The following is an 8,854-nucleotide window of genomic DNA, read 5'->3' on the forward strand; positions in this document are numbered from 1 at the left end:
GCAGTACAGGCCAGTGATAGGAGTTGGGACCAGTCTGGGTCCACAAACAGCTATGTAGACCTTGGCTATTGGCACTTGCTCCTATGGGTCCAGGGTCTTGCCATGGGTATGCACATGGCAATATAGTCTGGTGATGGGAGTCAGGCCAGTGGCATGTATAGCTTTATAGTTATATGACTGGAAGGGCTAGTCTCAAATGAGCCCATGGTGGTAGGGTCAGCTGTCATGGTCTAGGCTGGCATCTTGCTATCACAGAGACTATGGGTGGCTACCGGTGTCGTTCATGGGATCTAGTAGAAATAGGGGAAGGATCAAAGAGGGATTTAGGAAGCTAGAATTTGAAAATGCAAAAATCTATGGGGTAAAACTCTGAGTCAAAACTGTGTAGGTGTTTGTGGTGGCCGTACTAGACATTCGTTTCTTCAGCAACACAACCTGCTGAGGTCCTCTGCAAAGCCAGCCACTGGAAACCCCTTTGTGGCTCATACTAGTAGCCTCTGTCCACTCCCAAACATACTGGGAATTTTGGTAAACCATTTTTTTCTTATGATCCTCATCAGCTTTATTAAGTTTCATGTGTTTTGCCAACACACAAAAGAGGCTACCTTTCCTTAGCAGGGATCTATTCAACATGATATAGAAGTGGGGAAATGGGAACCCTCTTGCACTGTTGGTAGAAATGCAAACTGGTGCACCTGCTCTGGAAAATAGTGTGGAGGTTCCTCAAAAAATTAAAAATAGAATTAACTATGGCCCAGCAATAGCACTACTAGGAATTTATCCAAAGGATATAGGAGTGCTGATTTGTAGGGGCATATGTACCCCAATGTTTATAGCAATGCTTTCAACAATAGCCAAATTATGAAAAGAGCCCAAATGTCCATCAACTGATGAATGGATAATGAAAATGTGGTTTATATATACAATGGAATACTACTAGTCAATGAGAAAGAATGAAATCCTGCCATTTGCAGCAAGGTGGATGGAACTGGAGGGTGTTATGCTAAGTGAAGTAAATCAGTCAGACAAAGACAAATATCATGTTTTACTCATATGTGGAACTTGAGGAACTTAACAGAAGACCATGGGGGAAGGGAAGGGGAAAAATAGTTATAAACAAAGAGGGAAGCAAATCATAAGGGACTCTAAATACAGAGAACAAACTGAGGGTTGATAGGGGTGGGGGGGAATGGGTGATATGCATTGAGGAGGGCACTTGTTGGGATGGGCATTGGTGTTGTATGTAAGCGATGAATCACAGGAATCTACCCCCAAAACCAAGAGCACACTATATACACAATATGTTAGCTAACTTGACAATAAATTATGTTGAGAAAACAAACAAACAAAACACCAAAATCAGATAGGAATAGTGGAAGAGCTGTCAATACACTTCTTCTGTGGGAGTAAAGCTAGCAGTAGTTCTTGCAGCAGTCCACACAACCACATAGGAGCTAGTTTCTCTGTCTCCCCAAGTATCAGCTCATTTGTGAAAAAATAAGGCTCGCAATGGGGCTCCTGGGTGGCTCAATTGGTTGGACATCTGACTTCGGCTCAGGTCATGATCTCACGTTCATGGGTTCAAGCCCCACATCGGACTCTGTGCTGGCAGTTCAAAGCATGGAGCCTGCTTCGGATTCTGTGTCTCCTTCTCTCCCAGCCCTTCCCTTGCTCGCACTCTCTCTCTCTCAAGAATGAATAAACATTTTTAAAATTTTTTCTTCTAACTCACATTGAGTTAGGAATCATCCTGTTTTTCAAAACTCATGCCCCTCAAGAGCATATATCTCATGTTAGAGACGTAACTTTTTTATGCTCCAGGTATTGAAAAATTGTTTTTCTTTTTTTTCCTTAATAAGTCTTGCTAGGAGATTCATTGTTTTATTAAACTTCTGGTTTTGCTTATTTTCTCTATTATGTGTCTGTTTTCTGTTCACTGATTAATGCTCTTTATCATTTCCTTTCTTTTATTTTTCTTTAGATTTAATTGGCCTTCTTTCTTCTTTTCTGAATGTGGAAGTGTAGATTTCATTTTCTTCTGTTAAAAGAGATATGTTTAAAGCTTTACATTTTCCTCCAAACTCTGCTTTAGATGTGTCCCACAAATTTTACACTTAAAATATTTTCTATTTTCCCTGTGAGTTCTTTGAACTATTGGTCATTTGCATTAATTTTGGGATATTTTTAGTTTTTATTCTTTTTAATTTTTATTTAAATTCCAGTTAGTTAACATACAGTGTAATGTAAGTTTCAGGTGTGCAATGTGGTGATTCAGCACTTCCATATAACATCCAATGCTCAACATAAGTGTACGCCTTGATCCCCATCGCCTATTTCACCCATCCCTACACCACTTCCCCACTGGTTACCAACTGTTTGTTCTCTATAGTTAAGACTATGTTTCTTGGGCTTTTTTCCTCTCTCTCTCTCTCTGCCCTTTGCTCTTTTGTTTTGTTCCTTAAATTTCATATATGAGTGAAAGCATATGGTATTTGCCTTTCTCTGACTTAGTTTGCTTAGCAAAAAGTCTCTAGCTCCACCCATGTCAATGCAAATGGGAAAGTTTCATTCTTTGTTATGGTTGAGTAATATTCCATTGTGTACATATACAACTTCTTTATCCATTCATCAGTTTATGGACATTTGGGCTGTTTCCATAACTTGACTATTGGAAATAATGCTGCTATAAGCATTGAAGTGCATGTATCCCTTTGAACTAGTAGTTTTGTATGCTTTTCTATTTCCTTAAGCAGTCCACTATATTTTTATTCAAGTTTTTATTTAAATTCTAGGTAGTTAACATATAGTGTCATATCAGTTTCAGGAGTAGAATTAAAAAGTTGTCTCACTGTCATCGACTTCTAGCTTAATTTCACACACAGGCTGGAAACATTTCAACAAATTTAGCCAATGTATGTTCATATAGTATGAATCTCTACTGCAGTGTGACTAATGTCCTATGCTGTCATCTACTGACAACTGATGGGAATGCAAACATATTTTTTATTATTGAAGTAAAATTTGTAAATAACATGATATAAGTTTCAGGTGTACAACATTATAATTCAATATCTGTATACACTACAATGTGATCACCACAAAAAGTCTAGTTACCATCTATTACCATAAATATGACCCCCTTTACCCATTTTGCTCTCCCTCAACACACTTACCCTCTGATAATCATCAAGCAGTTCCTCTGTATCTATGAGTTTGTTTTTGTATTATTTGTTTTCTTCTTTTATCTGGAATTTTTAGATTCCATATATTAGTGAAATCATGTGGTATTTGTCCTTCTCCATCTGACTTATTGCACTTAGTATAACACCCTAAAGGCCCATCCATTTATATCTGGGAGAGGAGGTGAGTCCATGCTCTTCTTATGCTCCCATTCTGAACCCCTCTGCTTGGAGTGCAAACATTTCTTAAATGATTTCAAGTAATCAACTTTTTAAAAAACTTAAGCCAAGAGACTATGAACAAAACTTTACTTTTGAATGACTGAGATAAGACTGCTTTCAGACTGAATAAAACCCTTCATATGCTGATAGTATATGAAAAAAACTTTTACTGAAAAGAGTGAGAAATTAAACTATTGTGTTTGGCTTATTAAATATTGTGATATGTTGTTACTTGATGTAAACTTAAACTTGATCCCTACAATACAGAGATCTGTGGGCACTTTAAAAATAGATTGGCTGGTTCTGCCCTGCAGCCCAGCAGCTGGCCTGTGAAGCCCCTCTCTGCCACAGATAAGATTTATTTGAGATTTGTGAAAGGAGGTGGCTCCTGTGCTGATGCAGGCGGAGGGGTTGAGCTGCATACTTGAGAGCAGAGGGTGTGACTCCCCCGCAGAGGTTATCAGTCTGCTGCCCGAGAAGAGCCGTCATGGGAACTGGCGAGTGAAATCCAACATGGTGGAGAAGTAGGGGGGCTTGAAGTTCCCTTCTCCCTCAAACACAGAAGTCTAGAGGCCAGAGGAATTTGAATTCCAAGAGTCTGGGCTGCAGAGTAACAGAGACGTCTCCAGGGACCCACAGGGACAACCTAGTGGGCCATAGGTGCATGATTGGCAACCGGGAGAGATAAAACAGGTGGCATAGGCATGGAAGAGAGGGATTCCCCTTCTGTGGAAAGACAAAGGGAAAAGAAAGAGAGGCTGTGGAAGTGTAGGACTGTATTTAGACAAGAGAAAAACCATGGACCGAGGATCAGAACAAAAGAGCAAGATCCAATTTCTAACTGCGGGACTGGGGCCAGCTGCCCTGTTGGCGCACCTGAGGAGAAGGGAAGCCAGCCCTGGGCTCAGTAGCTAGTTCAGAAGTGCAGTCCGCAGTGGGAGAAAGCAACCCCTTCCTCAAGTGCTGTGGGAGGAAGGTATATAACCTTCAAAGGACAAAGGACCTCGCCTGTGCCTGCCAGCCAGAGGCCATTTATTGGCGGGGTGGTGTGGCACTTCCCCAGAATCAGGGTGCCGAGCGGGACCCTTTAGAACATCTGGGTTTGAATCCAACGAGCCCTAGGGAGGCGTGGGAGACTGAGGAGCTAAAAAACAAAACAAACCAAAATCGACCTGCTTGCACCTGTGCTGCACTGTGATGACTGCCTGAACAGAGCAGTTTGGGACACACTGTCCAGGGAGGAGAGACTGGGTGTCGTAATTTTCCTCCCCATCACCAACAAGGTGAGGCTTCAGGGAATGGCCAGCGGCCCACAGTGGAGGTGGAACCCGCCTCCACCAAACCACACCCCTCCCAACCTGGTAACTGGAGATCTACCTGACTCTGACCCACCAACCAGACAGCCCCTCCCGCAGACCAGTGCTGCCACCAGTTCCAAGGCACCCAGCGGGTTTGCATTTTCTGATTTAATTCTTGGACAATTCTTATTATATATATTTTTCTTCCTTTTCTCCTCCTTGTTTCTTCCATCCTCTAATGTGGTTATTTTGGTTGTTGCTTTGTTTAAGCAGACATATTAATCTATTCTTTTCATACCTGCTCTATATCACCTTCTTTATTTCTCTCTCTCTCTCAATCTCTCTCTCTCTCTCTCTCTCTCTCTCTCTGGATTAAGCCATATAGTCTCTCTGCCTGGTCAGTTTTCTTTTCCTTTCTTTTTCCCCAACCTTGTCATTTCTCTCTTTGCATGGGAAAAGTCCTCTTTCATCAGCACTGCACCCCTCCCCCACTGTATTCTTTTGTTTGTTTGTGGGAATTTTTTTGGTTTGTTTTTAATTTTTTTCCAGGGCTACTTCAATGAACAAATCAAAGCACACCTGGTGGAGGGTCAAAACCATCACTACGAGTAGGGAGATAAAGCAACCAGAGTCACAACAATAGAGAGCATGTAAACACACTCCAAAGAACATCTCCTGAAGGGCCAGGCCCTGGAAAGTATGACCTCTCCTTAATATAGTAGTGCTCACAGGTACAGGACACATAACAAGACTTTAAAACACATAAGGGACAGAAAAGTAGCCAAAATGATGAAACAGAAGAATTCTCCTCAAAATAAATTCCAGGAAGAAATGACCACTAAAGAATTGATCAAAACAGATATAAACAATATATCTGATCAAGAATTTAGAATAATAGTCATAAGATTAGTCGCTGGGCTTGAAAAAAGATTAATATACAGCAGAGATTCTATTGCTGCAGAGATCAAGGAATTAAAAACTAGTCATGATGAATTTTAAAATCCTGTAAATGAGGTGCAAAATAAACTAGATGCGGTGGCAGTGAGGATTGAAGAGGTGGAGGGGGTGAAATAGAAGATAAAACTGTGGAAAAAGATGAAGCTGAGAAAAGAGAGATAAAAATATTCTAGCCTATGAGGGGAGAATAAGAGAAGTGATTCAATGAAACATAATAATATCTGTATCATTATGAATTCCAAAAGAAGAGAGAGAGAAAGGGGCAGAATGTATACTTGAACAAATCATAGCTGAGAACTTTCCCAATGTGGGGAAGGAAACAGACATTGAAATCCAGGGAGGCACAAAGAACTCCCTTCAGATGTAACAGGAATCGATCTTCTGCTCAATGTATCATAGTGAAACTGGCAAAAGATAAAGAGAGAATTCTGAAAGCAGCTAGGGACAAATGGGCCTTAACCTACAAGGGTAGACACATAAGGGTAGTAGCAGACCTATCTTCTGAAACTTGGCAGGCCAGAGAGGAGTGGCAGGAAATATTCAATGTGCTGAACAGGAAAAATATGCGGCCAAGAATCCTTTATCCAGCAAGACTGTCATTCAGAATAGAAGGAAAGATAAAGATTTTCCCAGACAAACTACAACTGAAGGAGTTCATTACCACTAAACCAGCCGTACAAGAGATCCTACGGGGGACTCTGTGAGTGGAACATTGCAAAGACTACAAAGGACCAGAGACACCACTACAATCATGAAACCTGTAGATAACAAAATGACACTAAATCCATATCTTTCAATAATGATGCCGAATGTAAATGGACTAAATGTTTCAATCAAAAACATAGCATATCAGAATGGATAACAAAAACAAGACTCATCTGTTTGCTGTCTATAAGAGACCCATTTTAGACCTGAGGACACCTTCAGATTGAAAGTGAGGGGATGGAGAACCATCTATCATGCTACCGGAAGTCAAAAGAAAACTGGAGTAGCCATAGTTATATCAGACAAACTAGATTTTAAACTAAAGCCTGTAACAAGAGATGAAGAAGGACATTATATCATAATTATGGGGTCTATCCATCAAGAAGAGGTAACAATTATAAATGTTTATGCACACAATTTGAAAACACCCAAATATATAAAATGATTAATCACAAATACAAGCAATCTTATTGCTAAGAATGCAGTAATTGTGGGTAACTTTAATACTCCAGTTACAGCAATGGACAGATCATCTATGCAGAAAATCAATAATGAAAAAATGGCCCTAAATGATACCCTGGACCAGATGGACTTGACAGATATATTCAGAACTTTTCATAAAAAAGCAGAAGAATACACATTCTCCTCGAGTGCACATGGAATATTCCCCAAGACAGATCACATTCTGGGTCACAAAACAGCCCTCAATAATTATAAAAGAATTGAGGTCATAACATGCACATTTTCAGATCACAATGCTATGAAACTTGAAATCAACCAGAGTAAAAAGCTTGGAAAACCTCCAAATGCATGGAGGCTAAAGAACATCCTACTAAAGAATGAATGGATCAACTAGGCAATTCAAGAAGAAATTCAAAAGTATATGTGAAAAAAATGAAAATGAAAACATGACAGTCTAAACCCTTTGGTATGCAGCAAAGGCAGTCCTAAGAGGAAAATACATTGAAATCCAGGCCTATCTCAAGAAACAGCAAAATTCCAAATACAAAATCTAACAGCACACCTAAAGGAACTAGAAGCAGAACAGCAAAGAAACGTCAAGGCCAGCAGAAGAGAAATAATAAAGATTAGAGCAGAAATAAACAACAGAGAATCCAAAAGAACCAGTAGAACAGATCAATGAAACTAAGACCTAATTTTTTTAAAGAATAAATAGAATTGATAAACACCTAGCCAGACTTCTCAAAATGAAAAGAGAGAGCACCCAAATAGATAAAATCATTTATGAAATTGGACTTATCACAACCAATCCCTCAGAAATACAAAAAATTATCTCACAATACTATGAAAAGTCATATGCCAACAAACTGGACAACCTGGAAGAAATGAACAAATTCTTAGACACCCACACACTACAAAACTCAAATAGAAAGAAACAGAAAATTTGAACAGACCCAAAACTAGTGCAGAGATTGAATCAGTTATCAAAAATCTCCCAACAAATGAGAGCCCTGGGACAGATGGCTTCCCAGAGGAATTCTACAAGACATTTAAAACAGCTAATACCTATCCTCCTCAAGCTTCTATTCCAAAAAATAGAAATTGAAGGAAAGCTTCTGGACTCATTCTATGATGCCAGCAGATTCCCAAACCAGAGTTCAAAAAAAAAGCGGGGGGGGGGGGGGGGAGAATTACAGGCCAATATCCCTGATGAATACGGAAGCAAAATTTCTCAACAAGATATGAGCAAATAAAATTCAACAGCATATAAAAAATAATTATTCACCTTGATCAAGTGGGATTCATTCCTGGACTACAGGGCTGGTTTAGTATTCGCAAATCAATCAATGTGGTACATCACAATAATAAAAGAAAGGACAACAGCCATATGATTCTGTCAATAGATGCAGAAAAAGCATTTGACAAAATACAGCATCCTTAATAAAAACTCTCAAGAAAGTCGGGATACAAGGAACATACCAAAACATCATAAAATCCAAATATGAAAAGCCCACAGTTAATATCATCCTCAATGAGGGAAACCTGAGAGCATTCCCTGCTGAGATCAGGAACATGACAGGGATGTCCACTATCACCACTGTTGTTTAACGTAGTGTTGGAAGTCCTAGCATCAGTAAATTAGACAACAACATGAAATAAAAAACATCCAAATTGGCAGAAAAAGTCAAACTTTCGGTTTTCACAGACGACATGATACTTTACATAGAAAACCCAAAAGACTCCACCAAAAAGCTGCTAGAACTGATAAATGATTTCAGCAGTTACAGGATACAAAATCAATGTACAGAAATCATTTGCATTTCTATACACCAATAAAGAAGCAACAGAGAGAGAATTCAAGAAATTGATCCCATTTACAATTATACCAGGAATCATAAAATACCTAGGAATAAACCTAACCAAAGATGTAAAAGATCTGTATGCTGAAAACTATAGAAAATTTATGAAGGAAATTGAAGAAGACACAAAGAAATGGAATATGGTCAGGACTGGAAGAATAAATATTGTTAA

This window comes from Hyaena hyaena, unplaced genomic scaffold (genome assembly GCF_003009895.1).
Source record: "Hyaena hyaena isolate Hyena2069 unplaced genomic scaffold, ASM300989v1 scaffold_993, whole genome shotgun sequence".
Lineage (NCBI taxonomy): Eukaryota > Metazoa > Chordata > Mammalia > Carnivora > Hyaenidae > Hyaena > Hyaena hyaena.